At 37.1% G+C, this 17,456-nt stretch overlaps 1 protein-coding gene across 1 annotated transcript in view; it reads right to left on the reverse strand.

Moving 5' to 3' along the window:
- LOC113229423 overlaps positions 1-17,456 on the reverse strand; it is a 301,492-nt gene that overhangs the window by 150,584 nt on the left and 133,452 nt on the right. The window lies entirely within an intron of this gene.

A 17,456-nucleotide genomic window follows, 5' to 3' on the forward strand; every position in this document is an offset into this window, starting at 1 on the left:
TGTGTGTGTGTGTGTGTGTGTGTGTGTGTGTGTGTGTGTGTGTGTGTTCGCGTGTACGTGTGCTTGTACGTGTGCGTGCGCAATCGCGTGTACGCACACACAGGCGTGTGCGTGTGTGTGCGTGTGTGCTTGCGTGCGTGTAAATGTTTTTGTGTGAGCGGATGTAGATAACGTGGATTTCACGTTAACAGATTTTCGGTGTCAAAGTAATTTACAGTTAAAAGTGTATCTTGGAGCAGTTTCTTAACTGCATACTTCGACAGTGTATGAATGTGAGTTCATTGTTTACCCTGTCATAGAATTTACAGCTTATTGCTGTTTAGCCCATGTAGTGCGACATTTTACTTCATCACTGTATTATGTATAGTACGGTACACACGACAGTACAATAAGAGACCGAGTGTGAACTTTGTCAAGTTAGGCAAACTTGTTTAATGTTTTATTTAATCGTTTGCGATATTGTTTGAAGAAAACGTAAAATTCGAAGGATGCGAGCATGTCATGGATAAACCTACACATTCAATGAAGTTTGACAAACCCCAGGTCCTTGCAGAAGAAGTCCGTTATCTACCCAGGATGCTGCGAGAGGCCATTGAAATTAAAAAAACATCCTAATTTCAACAGGGAAGATGGTTTCTCCGTACCACCAGTTTGGGATCCAGTATTTCCTCCAATGAAAAATCCCAAACACACATAAGACTGCAGTACTAATTAATATGTTTTAGTTTATTCTAATTTCTATTATTAACTAATAATAAATTGAACTTAATAATAATTCATTAAATAAAATAATTTGTAAAACTTAATGTAGCGTAAATTGGAATGTTTTCTTTGTAAAATTAAAAATAAGGCATTTAATTAATAACTATTGTAACTATAGTAAAAAAATAGGGTGGTTTGCATCAATATTAGACATAACTGGTGAAGACTGTACCACCTCAGTCAACCGTGACCATGGGAACCTGTAAAGGGCCCGAAACGTCGGTTTGTTTGAAAAAACAAATATACGCCATTTAAATCGCGAAAACCTAAGAACTCGATTCGAAGGATAAATTTGACATTTTGATTTATTTGATCGTTTACACGAGGATAATGTTACTACGCCTTCATATACATTATAATGACGAACCTGAATTCTAATAACTAGTCACCAACATTTAAATTCCTCTGAATAATACAACCGCGCGGCCGCCGCGTAGACCAAATGTAAGCCAGTCTCGCCGGCGTGCCCAGGACGCTCATTTTTAGTTAAAACGTAAACGCTAAATAAATAGAGCGTATTTTGCCATGACAGTTAGACACATGTGGTCGGTGCGCGGCGGCAGCGCGGATTCCGCGCGGGGTGAGCGCGATAAAATTCGTGTCGAATAAATGGGGAGAATATTTTATTAATAAAAAGCAAATGTTTAAATATAGATTTCGCACCATCTATCCCATATGCTTCAAATACTAAGCATCCACGATACCATTTGGCCTTAAAGGGAAAAATATTTGTAGAGGAATTATAGTCTGTCTCACAGACCACATAAATACTGTCTGTCTTTTTTGAAGACGGAGTAAAATGACAGTTCATTGTGCAAAAGTGTTGGCCGCGCTGCTAGTGATTGCTGTCGATAAAATATTCTATCGATTATCGACTGAACGTTAATGAAATAAATAGCCGAAGTTGTTTCATTTGATTCATCATCGGTCCATTATACGTCCAACTGTTGGGCATAGTTTCATTTAAATTGTTGACTTTTGAAAGTTCATGCATACATGCACTAAATTTAGAAGTATGTGTAGTACAAAAAAGGAGACATATTTCAAAGATTCAAATCCGCTTATCATTTCGAAATGTGTCTGACTAACAATTTATTTTCATGCTAACAGACCAACTGTCAAAATAAGAATAAAGAATACAATAACGCGATTAGTGATAATTAGAATGTTGTAACATTCACAATTAAGTAATTTTAGACAAAATTATCGATAAAACTATCGACAACTACTACATGACTATTTAAAATTTTACGAAAACTCCATTTTCAAAAAAGAATGACGCACGAGCAACCATAATTACATAATATTATATATAATAATAAATTATAAAGCGTACACTCAATTTCTTACGGCCTTCGGGGTCAAGTAGCTTGCTCACTGGTTTTTATAGTGTCGCCATCTGAGGGCCCGGGTTCGATCTTGGGCCGGATCAGTGTAGAAAACCAACTTTTCTATATTGTCTCGAGTCTGGGTATTTGTGGTATCGTCGTTGTTTCCGATTGACATAACACAAGTGCTTTAGTAACTTACTTTGAGATCAGAGCAGCGTATGAAGTGTCGAATATTTACACCCAGCGTCTTCACGACAATTAATCTGTTCCTCCAACACGCATAACAAATAATCGGTTATGTTACATGCCCTATACGAACTGTGTCAGACTCAATTTACATGATGCCGAACAAAACGGAACGGAAGCTTCTTCTTCTTTTTTATTAATACGAGGAATAAAAATAAGCTGTCTGTTCTTGACAGACGTCTTCACAAAGTCACGAATTCGTTTAAGGGGCAATGTTTACGCTTCTATAATAAGATTCCGGTTGATATAAAAAAATTGCCATTAACGAGGTTTAAACTACAGTGAAACAAACGTTTTACACTTAAGTTGTTGTAGGGTCGTATTCCAGAACTCTACTCAATGCTCAAGTCAGGATTTGAGCAGACTTGAGTATGATTTCAAGCACTGGAAATACGACCCTAATGGCAAGGACTTGAGTATGATTTCCAGTGCTCGCTGCAATACTCAAGTCCTGACTTGAGTATTGAGTAGAGTTCTGGAATACGACTCGTAGATTACTTTAGCTTGTCTCGATTAATGATCTTTGAAATAAATATTGTGAATGATAAATGAGTGCAAAATGTTTATTTACAAAGAGGAACCCCTAGAGTTTTTAGTAGCAGTAGAGCTCCTTGTGAAAGAGTTCGTCCAGGGAACTACTGCCACTTCATTTATTTTTGCCATTAAACAATAATATCAGCATTACTGCGTTCCGGTTTTGAAGTGAAAGGGTGTTGGTGACATTAAAGCCACATGGGGCTTGCCAACTTACGTCTCAGCGTGACGGGCCAGTGGCAATGCCACTGAGATTTAAAACTCAGAGCGGCTATTATGGACAGGCGTGTCGCTTACAACCAGGCGCACGACTAGTTCGTCCCGTTGATATCATAACAAAAAATATCTAAAATATAGAAATAATAAATTTCAAAGAGTAATTAAATTGTAAATATTTTTTTATGATACAAAATCCCGGGACAAACGAGTCATGCTTTGGTGATAAACGACACACCTGTCCATAACAGTTGCAATACCACTCAGAGCTTCAAATCGGAAAGATGTGAGAAGCACTGCCACCGCTACCGTCACGCTGAGACATAAGTTGACAAGTCCCTTCAAAACCGGAATAACATACAGTTATGCTCACGTTGTAATGTAATACACATCACTTGATCTAAGATGTTTAAATCAAACATTGTAATCATAAATGTATTCAAATATATATTTACAAATAGCAACCATTGACTTACAAATAAATGGACGACGGGTCTAATACACAAACCACGAAAAAAATGTCCCAAGTCAACCTATTTAAACGTAGGGACATGTAAAGGAATATGAAAAAGCTAAAACGTTGAATTTAAATTGTAATGTCATCGCAGTACTGTCTAATTTTGCTTGCTTCGCTGTCAGTCGAACAAGCGAAGACTAAAGCATGAATGACGCTCTGTATACGATTTTAACGCCCTATAAGTTCGGACACTTTTTAGCGCGGACCCGACGTCCATATAATTGTAAGTCAATGACAGCAACCCCTACTTTCTTTTCTTGCTCACTCTTTCTTGCTCATTCTTCTCAAGGGAATCTGCCGAACGAATGAGCAGAGTTTATCAGTATAACGATTACCTATGAAATAAGGATTACTTGACTTTGACATTGACTGCTTGGCAGCAGAAATAGGTAAGGTAACAGTACTTCCCTGGGCAAACTCTATCACAAGGAGCTCTAATGCTACTAGACATAAGATATGAAACAAAGATTATTTGGGTTTGCTTTTGAGGCTTTGCCTTCTGTTATTTATGTGATAGAATCCATTATAATTAAAGTAATCTAACTAGCTAATAGTTATCGAGTTCTTAGGTTTTCGCGATTGTTACACATAGGAAATGAAACTATTTTTCCGGATTTAAATCGCGTATATTTGTTTTTTCAAACAAACCGACGTTTCGGTCCCTTTACAGATCCCATGTTTCATGTCAGTCAACCGTGATCATGGGACCTGTAAAGGGCCCGAAACGCCGGTTTGTTTGAAAAAACAAATATACGCGATTTAAATACTAGCTAGCTAGTAGCTAGTAGCTGCCTGCCTTGGGTTTCCCAGACAGATCGAGTTCTTAGATTTTCGCGATTGTTACACATAGGAAATGAAACAATTTTTCCGGATTTAATTCGCCTATATTTGTTTTTTGAAACAAACCTACGTTTCGGGTCCTTTACAGGTCCCATTGTCACGGTTGACTGAGGTGGTACAGTCTTCAACCAGTTATGTCTAATATTGATGCAAACCACCCTATTTTTTCACTATAGTTACAATAGTTATTAATTAAATACCTTATTTTTAATTTTACAAAGAAAACATTCCAATTTAAGCTAAATTAAATCTTACAAATTATTTTATTTAATGAATTTTTATTAAGTTCAATTTATTATTAGTTAATAATAGAAATTAGAATAAATTAAAAACAGTCTATAAATTTTTTTAATAAAATTTTGTACAGATGAAGGGCACTGGGACCCCACGGGCCAAGGGTTTCTACTCCAAAGGCTGTATATAGGTAGTAGGACACGAGATCCTGGCACTTATTACTTTTTATCCTTTCCGCCAGATCAGCTGCGGAGCCAGCTCTCTTGCTGGTGTGCTGGATGGAATGGGGCAAGTGTGTCGGTACACGTGACATCCCACACCAGTGCCCGGCCTATACTCCAAGCGATGAGAGTGATTCCGTCCGGGCATTTCCCATCTGTTCACAACATGCCGCTTGGCTCGAGCATAGCGGGCACGTTAACAGAAGTAAAGGCCCGGCGGATGATGTCGTTGCTATTTATTCTACATAACTTCAAGAAATCTTTTTCACCAATTTCGTATTTGGAAGACAAACCGCATATTCAGAAATACCTCCATCAATGTTTGCATTTGTAGACAGGCAATCCCGGAAGCAAGTTTCATCGCTAAACATAGCCCAGACGAAGGCTATTTATACTATGTTTACTCAGCCTGATAGCTTCCCAACACAGATTGACTTAAATAGAGCCAAGAAAACATGAGATAGTTACCTAGTTTAAAGACGATGGTAACCTTGCTTTCTCTCACATTTTATGATTATAGTTATTAATAATAATAAATAGTCAAAAGACTTTTTTTTATAATTTCAAGTGACGGGACGAACAAGTCGTGCGCCTGATGGTAAGCTACACGCCTGTCCATAACAGTTGCAGTGCCACTCAGAGCTTTAAACCGTAAAGATCGGAGGGGCACTGCCACTGCGCCCGTCATCCTCTGACATAATTTGACGTCTCATGTGCCTGTAATTTAACCCACCCTTACCCTTCAAAACCGGAAAACAGTAATGCTGACATTACTGCATACTTTACATACTATTATAATAACTAGGTAATATAGAAGCTTGTGAAAGCTTTCTTATTTAATATTATAGAATATAAATTATTTGAATATACGAGTAATTATAGTAACTGCCTCTCAATTATGTCATGCCCTAATGGGTCATAAACGTAAGTAAAATTATTGTAACATCTACTCTTCTTATGGATAGCAATAAAATGATTCGACTATTGACATTCTTTAGATTTGTATCTGGTAGTAAGGTAGTAATTTAGTAAGTTCAAACGTGCAAGTGTCCTCCCCGACGACACCCACCCGCGCTCCTGCGTTTTACACATAGTTATCACAGTTTAGAGCGATCTATCTGATGAATCATTAAAAATCATGAAAATAAGTTATTGTTTATGATGTTAGTAATATAGTCCTGAGAGGTTGTTATTTATGGATTTATTTATCCCCTACAATATTATTATTTACTTACAGTTTATTCCACGTGTTAGTATGGTTAGTATTATATTAATTTACAGTTAGTAATGTTACGTGTAAGCGCCGCCTTTAGCGTTGAAAGCCTCTTCCAACTTCTTCCAACAGACTATGTCTTATGCCAGTCTTGGCCATGGCGTTCCTGCTTTTTCTGCAATTCATCGCTCCACCTCTTTCATGACCTGCCCCGTCTTCTTTGCTTATAAAGCGGACACCAATTCGTAACTATCTGTGACCACCTTCTGTCTGTGACTCTTTGAATATTGCCAACCCATTTCCACTTAAGGACAATCCAAGCTTTACAACATTACGCGCGGTTGTTAGTATTTTACCCTGTATATTAAAAGATTCATCAGTAACAAACGATAAATGTCGCAAGTGTCATATACAACATGAATCCGTTCAACACATTACAGCAGCATGCACATCAGCACAAACAGACTACACTCACGGACAAAATTATAAACTGGCACTCAAATACGTAAGAGACTACTACGACCTTTACTACCACTTTACTACGACCATATACACACATCAAAAGTGTTTAAGGGTCAGCACGTTTTTGCCAATTATTGAAATTCAGATTTTTTTTTACACCGATGAATATATAGCAAAAACGTACTTGATCCCTAGAATTTTTTTATGTGTGTACTAGAAGTTATTTATTACACAACTTCTATGTAGTCTCTACTTACTTTGTTTGACATAAATATTGTAAACGATAAATGTGTACAAAAATATATTTGCAACCCCTAGAGTTCTTGCTCATTCTTCTCAGGGGAATTTGAGTTACGAACATAGATATATCTATGGTTACGAATGATCTCGATGTGACGACTTCAAGTTAAATTTGCTTTCCTATGAAATGAAGATTCTTTGACTTTAGTCACTGACCGGACAAAATTGTTACTTTAATAGGCCAGATATTATAACCTTACACGATAAATAAATGAAATTACTTATCTAAAAGACATTGTAGTTACCAACACACATCACAAATAGAAAACTCCTCCTCAGTCGGTCCCTCATTGCTGAGGATCGTGATTTTGAGCAACTACACCGTCCATCAATCGTCTCCACAGCACTCTGCCTTTGGCTAGCTGGAATGCGACGCTCATTGGTACTGCCAGACTTTCAGCCACCTGGTCACACCATCGTTTCGACTTCGACCTCTAGGTCATTTGCCCTCTATCCTACCCACAATATTCACTCTCTCGAGACTATCAGCGCTTCTGTGTGCATATAGTAATAGAATATTAGTAAATATGTAGAACTCAAAGAAGAAGCAATTAGAATTTGGAGAAATAAACGTGGCCCAAGATTTAGAATGTTTTATTTCTTACACCAAAGAAAGCCGTTTCAGTAAAATATCTTCGTGACATACTTAACAATGGCGGAAGAGAACAGTAAAACATATTTTTGGAACGAAAAAGCAATAAAGATGTATAATTTAAGTATTTGTACTATTATTTAAATCCTCCAAAGTCCAACTTTGGTTGGATTCGAGCCAGGTCTAGAATTAAATCCGGTTTTGTTAACAGACGAAAAAGTTTGCGAGCGTCACCGAAAAAAGGTAAGCCTTTACGCGAAACTGTTTTCACAGTTTCCAAGAAATCTCAAGACAAAAGGTCGAAGTTAAAGGCGCAGGTAGATTCTGAAAAGTTGAACGGATATTTTCCGTTCGATTGATTTTCATTGTTAACAAAGTTAGTGGATTTTTTTTACTTACTATAGAAGAAACCATTTTTTTTTTTAATACCAAGTGAAGGGACGAATAAGTCGTGCGCCTGGTGGTAAGCGACACGCCTATCCTTAACAGTTGAGTTTACTTCATTGGTCGTATTGATCAACCAATAATTTTCAAACTAAAATCACTCTATATCTGAAAAAAGGTGCCACAAGTACTAATATCTATGTCAAATTAAAGAGCACATCGTCTTTCTTTTTCATGCAAACATTCATATGCATTCCGATTCTTCGGCCATATTGTGTCATGCGTACAAATTCATACACATTCCGAGTCTAAAGTTTTTACACACTTTTGTACAGTTAGAGTAACTACACACACGGCGAACTTTAGAATCGCGAGCGTGTGTAAAGATAGACAATTAGCGACTGCATCACCTTTGCATCGCAGCCACACACACTTACACTTAGGCCGTGTGTAACCGCTCTTACATATCGATAGCTGATCATCCCCAGCTATTTGGAATGAACCAGTCGTCCAGTTTGGAATTTATGTAAATGTGGACTACATCTAGAATTCAAGGACATAACCTTAAACTGTGATTATAACCTCTCTTCATAACGCGAAAATTTGCGTCCCACTTGTGTTCTGTAAGTTGCTAAAATATTATTATTATATTATACTTTCATATATAATAATTAACAAGACTACTTATAGGCGAAATAAAATAATGACCATATAACATATAAAAATATTAATACAGTGTGAATGAATATTCAGAACAATGACTCTGCTTATTGGCCATTGGCTGAAAAGAGCTCTTAATTTAAAAATTACAAAACCTATTCAACGTAAATTAGCTTTATTTCATTTCGGGTAAATAAAATCCCATGAAAAATGTGTAATAAACTTTAAGTGCCGGTTGCCAGCGGCAAAGCAACGTCGAGGTAGGGCGAAGTCATTTCAGAGGTTAGAGTGGTGTCTCTCCCCCACTCTGTACTTGCAGCGTAAGGCTATAGCAAGGGTGATAAGCACAGGGATTCATGGTCGACGAGGCGAGTTCCGCGGTGGAAGTAACAAAGTCGATTGCACTGCTTGTGAATCTAAACTTTGAGAGCCAGCGTATACTGACGGCGGGGACTGCATCGAACGGGACTTCATGTCCACATTATATGAGGGATATCCACTACAACAGAGCTCCTTGTGAAAGATTTCGTCCCGGGAACGCCACCTATTTCTGCCGCCAGCTGTACAACCAATGATGGCAGATGTAAAGAACATTTTTTTGTCCATGTTTATTGTTTAGGCTAGCTCTGACTTGCGTAATTGGAATTTAAGTAGGTAAACAGGTAACTGGATGATGTAGAAGTAATACTTACTAAGCAAGAAGAGGATTTCATGCAAACCAGTGAACATTAATAAGGGATATCCATTACAGCAGAGGTCGTTGTGGAAGAGTTCGTCCAGGGAAGTACTGCTACCTATTTCTGTCGTCATGCAGTTTTGCAGGGTAAGGGTGTTGGTGAAATTACAGGGACATAGGACTTATCAACTTATGTCTCAGGGTGACGAGTGTAGTGGCAGTGTTCTTCAGATCTTCTTATTAAAGATCTGAGTGGCACTGCACCTGTAATGTGTAGACATGTAGTTTATCATCAGGCTCACGACTTGTTCGTCCCGTAAAAAAATTATCAAGTGTAATAATATACACACATCAAAAGTGTCTTTGGATTGAGCACGTTTTTCCAAATTACTGAAAATCAGGTTTTTGCTTTTTAAAATACAAAGGTCCGACAACAAGCACATAAAAAATTCGTGAGGTCCGCCGATTCGATCCGTAGCATCTGGCACGGTTTGATAGAAGACGTCAATTCGAATACGGCCGGAATCGGATCGAAGGAATATTTTCTAAGTGTCCGATATTCGTATTAATAATTACAACAAACTAGTGGAGTAATTTCACGAAAAACAATTGAATATCAATTCAATACAAATTCAATCAGGTTCTTCCGTTGACATACAATTATATGGACGTCGGGTCCGCGCTAAAAAATGACCGAACTTATAGGGCGTTAAAATCGTATACAGAGCGTCATTCACGCTTTACCATTCGTTTGTTCGACTGACAGCGAAGCAAGCAAAATTAGACAGTACTGCGATGACATTACAATTTAAATTCAACGTTTTAGCTTTTTCATATTCCTTTACATGTCACTACGTTTAAATAGGTTGACTTGGGACATTTTTTTCGTGGTTTTTGTATTAGACCCGTCGTCCATTTATTTGTAAGTCAATGGGTTATTCAATTTGTTTTTTAACACCGATGGAATTTTTTGGTAAATTGAATTTGGTAATTTGATTTCGAAAATGAAATTTACCATTAAAAAACTTGATTTTCAGTAATTACCAAAACGTGATTGATGCACTTGATTGAGACACTTTTAATGCGTGTCATTTCAAATATCATACATATTATAAACAACCTTTATAGAACTTTGTAGAAGATGTGTTTATTTTATTTATTTACTTCATACAATTATCCAGCATTAATAGCAAACCTTAATATAACCAGAAATAGAGACGAAATGTCATTTAATTTGTTTGAAAACTATTCTGCCAAATCATTACGGTGACAACTGCGCTCCGATCGGCCAGCCCGAATTCGATATATATGGCCGGTGTCGTCAATTGTTTCACTACAAATCGACCAGTTTAACTTGAGCTTTGCTATAATGGACGAAGATTTAAAAATTATATATTTAATTACCGATGAAATGTGATTTCGTTTGTTTTGTAATTAGATGTTCAGCTGTTTTTCCACACCACCGAATAGAACAACCCCTATTGTTAGAGATATTATCTTTATTACAATAAATACAGAATATTTTTAGGAATATACGGAGACGTATACACAGGTCAGTTGTTGGCGCTGTACTGTTTCAGCTTTCTAATTTGTGATTTCAGCGCAAACGAGAGTTGATATTTAAAAGTGATATAAGGCCGATTTGCCAGATGAGTTGCCAGGTATGGATGGCCCGTACTACGTCTCTATTTCTGGTTATATATTCGATTTAACGAAATGGCAAACATTGAATATTCTCATTATAGGCGCGTATACATAGCCCCTTAAATGAATTAGCGACTTTGAAAAGCCGGCTGTCCCGAACAGTCAGTTGATTTTTATTCCCCGTATTTATTTTTTATATGTATCACTGTTATTGAATGAAAAAAAAAATTATTCAAATAGCAAATTTCTGCTGTACAAAAATTATATTAATGACGGCGACAGAACTTAAAAATGTATCGATCATTACAAAAGTGGTGAAAGTCCATATTTTAAAACAAATATTTTTTTGCTTAAAAGTATCACATTTTGTCATATCTTTCATTATAATATAAATAAATAAATAATATAAATAACCCACACACTCAACATAGCCCCGCACTACGGAAAACCCTGTGTCGCGGGTGCCATGGAAACACACACAGAGACAACCACAAATTACACCCAAACTCACGAGAGAAATAAATGTAAGCCATACAAATATTTCTCCCGGCCCGGTAATCGAACCTGGGACCTCTGCGTGGCAGTCCAGCATGGTAATCGTTCGGCCACGGAGGCAGTTAAATCGCTTATAAAAGTGAAGCAGCTCCAATAATAGCACTAACATACCATAGATGGCATTAGTAGTTTACTTTAAAAGCTTATTACTTTAAAATTTAATTACAATGACTTAATTCAGTTTTACAACGAACGACACAAATATGTTAGAACTTACCCTCGGCCTTAAAGCAGAGTTAAATTTTCTATAAGTCACGACAAACACTTACCTGAAAATAAACAACAAATTCAGTTTATTAAGGATACAAATATTTTAAGAACAAAAAAGTAGGCTGTGTGAGATCGCTACACGCTCATCGCGTCACTAAGCAAGCTCCCATACGTTAATCCTCTCGGATTACTTTTAGTTTTCCTACTCTTCTGAGTCTTCACTAGATTTGCGCTTGTGCCTCGCAGGAAAGCTGTTCACGAGAAAACGTTACAATGCAACATGACTATAGATACGTAAAAGCTTTGCACAAGATTTCCCTCTGTGTTTACTTTAAATGTAAAAGGTCGTAAGAAATATAAAGTGTACAGAGTATTTTACTTCGGTCTGTTGTAAAAGATTGAAATGGCAGTGGGCCGGACATGTCTGCAGAAGGGCTGTTACTGATGCCACATACTTGTTCTAGAGTAATAACCACGTCAAACTTAGCGTAAGTTGCCCTGCGACAAGATGAAGGTGGTCGGCAGCGGCTGGATGCAGACGGCACAGGACTGGGAGAGTTGGCGTGCTCAAGGGGAGGCTTAGGTCCAGCAGTGATTGCTTGTAAGGTAAGATGTGACCGTAGCATGGTAGTTTTACACATGCAATGTGTGATAAACCTCTCCGTGACATATTTATTTCACTCGATAAAGCTATGTTGCCATTATTAAAATTTATTTTTTTAATTGCGAATACTGAATCGGTATGATGTCGCAGTAGAGTCATTCGTTCTTTTGTTTATTTGGTAATGAACTATTGTTATACATTTTGAAGAACAAGGATAACGATATGAATAGACAAAAGAAAAGATAGAGAGACATTTTCACGGGTTGGACGATTAAAGCGAGACAAAGAGAAGAGTGGAGAAATCTAGGCGAGGCCTACGCCGTAGAGGCGACTACCACGTTGTTATACGACAATTGGTTTCAATTTTTTTTAATCTATGTCAAGAAAATGTAGAAATAAAGGCTATTTTTATGTATTTTTATTTTATTTCTTTTATACTGCTACAATGACATTTCGTAACCGTCGACAGTACGTCATAGAGATATTATTTGTATATTTTAACATCTTGATTCAGTACCCACTTTGACGAACAAAATGATTTGATTTATTACAACCAAAAGGCGTAGGAGGGTGCTCTCAAACCTTCCTAACATATGTAACCAAGTTACACGTAAGTTAGTTTCAGTAACACACATTTGGTAACACGTCCTCGCTGACGGAAACTTGTGACTTGTAACTGACATGAAACGTAATGTTACTTGTGAAACTTACTATTATCTTGAATATTAATGGAATCGGGCAATTCTAAAAGTATAATTTTAAAAGGTAACTTTTGAGTATCTGATATAGATTTTTTAATAGCGTAAGTTGCACTAATGCTAGCATATAGCTGTACAACCAATGATGGCAGATGTAAAGAACATTTTTTGTCCATGTTTATTGTTTAGGCTAGCTCTGCCTTGCGTAATTGGAATTTAAATAGGTAAACAGGTAACTGGATTATGTAGTAGTAATACTTACCAAGCCAATCATTACCTACACAGTTTGCAAACTACCTATTAATAAATATGATTTATGAATAAAGTAATTAGGTTTTTGATACTTATTAATGCTTACTGTTAGATAGTAGGTAATAATTTTATTCACCGACTCCAAAAAAAGAAGGAAGTTATATGTTCGGCGGTATGCATGTTTTATGCATGTTTTCCGATTTCTCCGTCAATTGTGGACCGATTTTGAAAATTCTCTTTTTGTTTCAAAAGGTGCACTCTCTCGTAGTGGTTCCATTGTCACCAAGTTTGGAACGGTATAATCTCGAGTTCGTCCTTGATGCCGACGATGCTGTTCCGGGTTCGTTTCGGCTATCACAAATTTAAAAAAAATATTCCGCAAATTCGACTTTTTACTTGACACAGTAAGTGTAATCAACAAATCATCGTCACAAAAGACTCCGTAACAGTCCCATTGTCACCAAGAAGTCACAATCTGATGAGGGGGTCCCATGAAAATCGAAAAAAGCCGTAATTTATTTCATATTAAAGAGGAATTAATAACAATAATAGCGCACACACTTATAGCCCCGCACTAGGGAAACCCTATATCGCGGGTGCCATACACACACATAGACAACCACAAATTATACCCAAACTCACGAGAGAAATAAATGTAGGCCGTACAAATATTTCTCCCGGCCCGGGAATCGAACCTGGGACCTCTGCGTGGCAGTCCGGCATGGTAACGGACAGACAGTTATTATATTTATAGGCCATGATAATCAGTAGCGGAATCGAATTTCGGGGAAAAATATTGAAATTGTGATACCTAAGCGCAAAACCATCTGAGGTGAAAACCCTAAAAACCATATTAAGTTTTTGATTATTCCCATTGACTTACAAATAAATGGACGACGGGTCTAATACAAAAAAAATGACCACGAAAAAATGTCCTAAGTCAACCTATTTAAACGTAGTGACATGTAAAGGAATATGAAAAAGCTAAAACGTTGAATTTAAATTGTAATGTCATCGCAGTACTGTCTAATTTTGCTTGCTTCGCTGTCAGTCGAACAAACGAAGACTAAAGCGTGAATGACGCTCTGTATACGATTTTAATGCCCTATAAGTTCGAACACTTATTAGCGCGGACCCGACGTATATAATTGTAAGTCAATGATTATTCCACATCGAATTTGACTACAATGGCTACAGGGCTAACCGTTTCAATTTTTTTTATAACATCAAGTGGCGAGACGAACAGTAACAGTAACGGTTACAGTGCCACTAAGAGCTTTAAATTGCAAAGATGGGCACTGCCACTGCGCCCGTCACCCTGAGACATAAGTTGACAAGTCCCATGTGCCTGTAATTTCACCAGCACCCTTACCCTCCAAAACTGGAACACAGTAATGCTGACATTACTGCTTGGCGGCAGAAATAGACAAGGTGGCAATACTACCCTGGACGAACTCTTTCACAAGGAGCTCTACTGCTACTAGAAAAAATAAATATAAATATATATATATATATATATTCGACAACATCATATACGTTGCTTTGATCCCAAAGTAAGTAGCTAAAGCACTTGTGTTATGGAAATCGGAAATAACGACGGCACCACAAGCACCCAGACCCGAGATAATATTGAAAACTTAGTTTTCTACACAGACCCGGTCGGGGATTGAACCCGGGACCTCTGAAACGGCAACCCCATGAAAACCGGTGTGCAAGCCACTCGACCACAGAGGCCGTCAAACCGTTTGAACTTAATAACCACGTTTCCTACATTTGTTGTTTTGTTGTCTTACCGAAGAAGTATTCCCAGATTCATTCAGCATTTTATTTTGTTTATATCTTATACAAATATTCTGTAATGATAATTCAATTGACAAAAATTCAGTTCTATGACGGCAGCTGGGCACATATTATCAGCGTCCATTGTTTTCGCGTGTAAACAATAGTTGAGTTACCGCGATGAGTAAGAACTTAGGACATATAATGGTGTTCAGAGAATTTTTATCTTAGGTTTAATATAAATAATGTTTCAAACTAGAGGAGCTCTCTATAATCTCAAATAGAAAACCACCGTGAGATTCTGACATTAACCCTTATTAAAACAAAGGTAAATTATTTACCTTTTTATTTTCCAAGACATATGTTTAAGTAACCGATTCACACAACACTGTTTGTCACGTGGGTTATTCATACTTATGTTATACTGGTTTGTATTGTGGCCGTAGCATGATATACCCGTGATAAACCTAACTATAACATATTTAATTCAGTTAATAAGGCCATGTTACCATTATTAAAATTTATTTTTTTATTGCGCACACTGATAGGTTAGACGCCGCACTAGAGTCATTCGTTCTTTCGTTTATTTGGTAATGAACTATTGTACATTTTGAAGAATAAGGATAACGATATTGTTTTCATTATTTATTTTTATCTCGTTTGTCGCGCTCAATTTTCACGTTGATAAAATTATTGTAGAGAACAGTCAAAATGTTTTAAAATCAGCTGTGACCCTGCGGCCATGTTTGGCATTGCGGCAAAGCCAAAAGCAATTGCCAGGGAAACCCTGTGTCGCAGGTGCCATGGACACACACATAGGCAAACACAAATTACACCCAAACTCATAAAATAAATAAATGTAGGCCCTAGAAATATTTCTCTCGGCCTGGGAATCGAACCTGGGACCTCTGCGTGGCAGTCCCGGACTCGCCTGTCGGCTCGTTTCATAAACCCACAGTCGTGTTTTAATGATTTCATTATGTAACAGTCACATAAACTATTATTTTCGTAATATGTACCATTCTCAAACTTTGAAAACTCTGAAACTTTGAATATGTTATTTTGTAACTACATTTTGAAGTTCTAAACGTGTAATGGCAACATGTTTAACACCAGAAGAATACATGATGTTCCCCTGGAAATAGCATCTGCGACCCGCAATAGCCAAGGAACTGCAGGAATGCTTAGGTAAGGCAAGGAGGCTTGCATTTGTTTAAGAGGGAGCAGAGGAAAATTTCCTAATCTTCGATTTATTTTTAGAGGGATATATCCACTTCAAAGTTAAAAATAAAATATGGTATGAGTAACTACACGATATATTCAAGACACTAATCAGAAACATAAAACAATAAAGTTTCCTCGATAGATAAAAATCACGAAATCACCTCTAATTTTCACATTTTTTCGATTCATCCTCGAAATGCTACAGGATATTAGGACAAAAATTTGATAATTAATTATATTTATGCATGATCGAGAACTGTCACTACGGATTTCTTTTTAATCCCTTTAGTTTTAGAGTTATTCCGCTAAAACGAACTTGGTACTTTTAATGCGCAAAATTCAACATCTCCTGTCGCATGTAACGCGAACTTCAGGCATATATTTGTTTCACAAATTTGGGCGGAGCCAACGTCAAAACTTTTTTGGCATGAGGGTTAACTAAACTAATGGATAACACAGATATTTAATTTAATTTTAATACTTTTAGAGCTCCTTGTGAAATAGTACGTCTAGAAAAGTACTGCCACCTTACCTATTTCTACCGCCGAGCAGTAATCATGGGCATTTCTCGTTTTGAAGAGCAAAGGTTGCAGGTGAAATTACAGGCACATGGGACTAGTTAACTTATGTCTCAGGGTGACGAGCGCAGTGGCAATGCCCCTCAGATCTTTGCCATAACCACTCACGCGATGCGCTCCTCCTATCGCAAAATGGCGGCTATTTGGTTTCGCAAATTAGAAAAGCATTCAGTTTAAATACAAGTTTTTATAAATAAAAATTATTATTCTGCATTGCTAAATAAATACCCTCCGTACTACCAACAAAAACATCTCAAATAAAATGCAGTAATACACATAAATATGATAATATTCCATTTGAGTGGTTCTAACGTTTACCATGAAATTACTCCTTAAAGTATATTTTATAAACATTTATATTCAGGGTAAACTTAAAAAACGCTATTACGGTATGTTTTCAATAAATAAACCCCGAAATCACCAGCCCAAACAATAACACACACGATTGTCGTGACGTATTTTTGAAGTTGTTTATTTATTTTAAAATGACAGACCCAGGCATTAAAAACTTTATGGTTTGCTAGAGTAGTTACCGAAATAGCAATTAATATTAGTTCTTTTACCCGTTATAACTTCGATATCCGATAAATCGATATAAAATCATCACCGGCACCTCTAGGTGTGGTATGCGTCTACGGCTGCATGTATCGCGTGAGCGGATAATGGCGCTAAGTGGTACTGCAACTCCTATAGACAGGAGTATCGTCCACACTAATCGAATGAC

Source organism: Hyposmocoma kahamanoa, unplaced genomic scaffold, assembly GCF_003589595.1.
Source record: "Hyposmocoma kahamanoa isolate Upper Pololo Valley unplaced genomic scaffold, ASM358959v1 62, whole genome shotgun sequence".
Lineage (NCBI taxonomy): Eukaryota > Metazoa > Arthropoda > Insecta > Lepidoptera > Cosmopterigidae > Hyposmocoma > Hyposmocoma kahamanoa.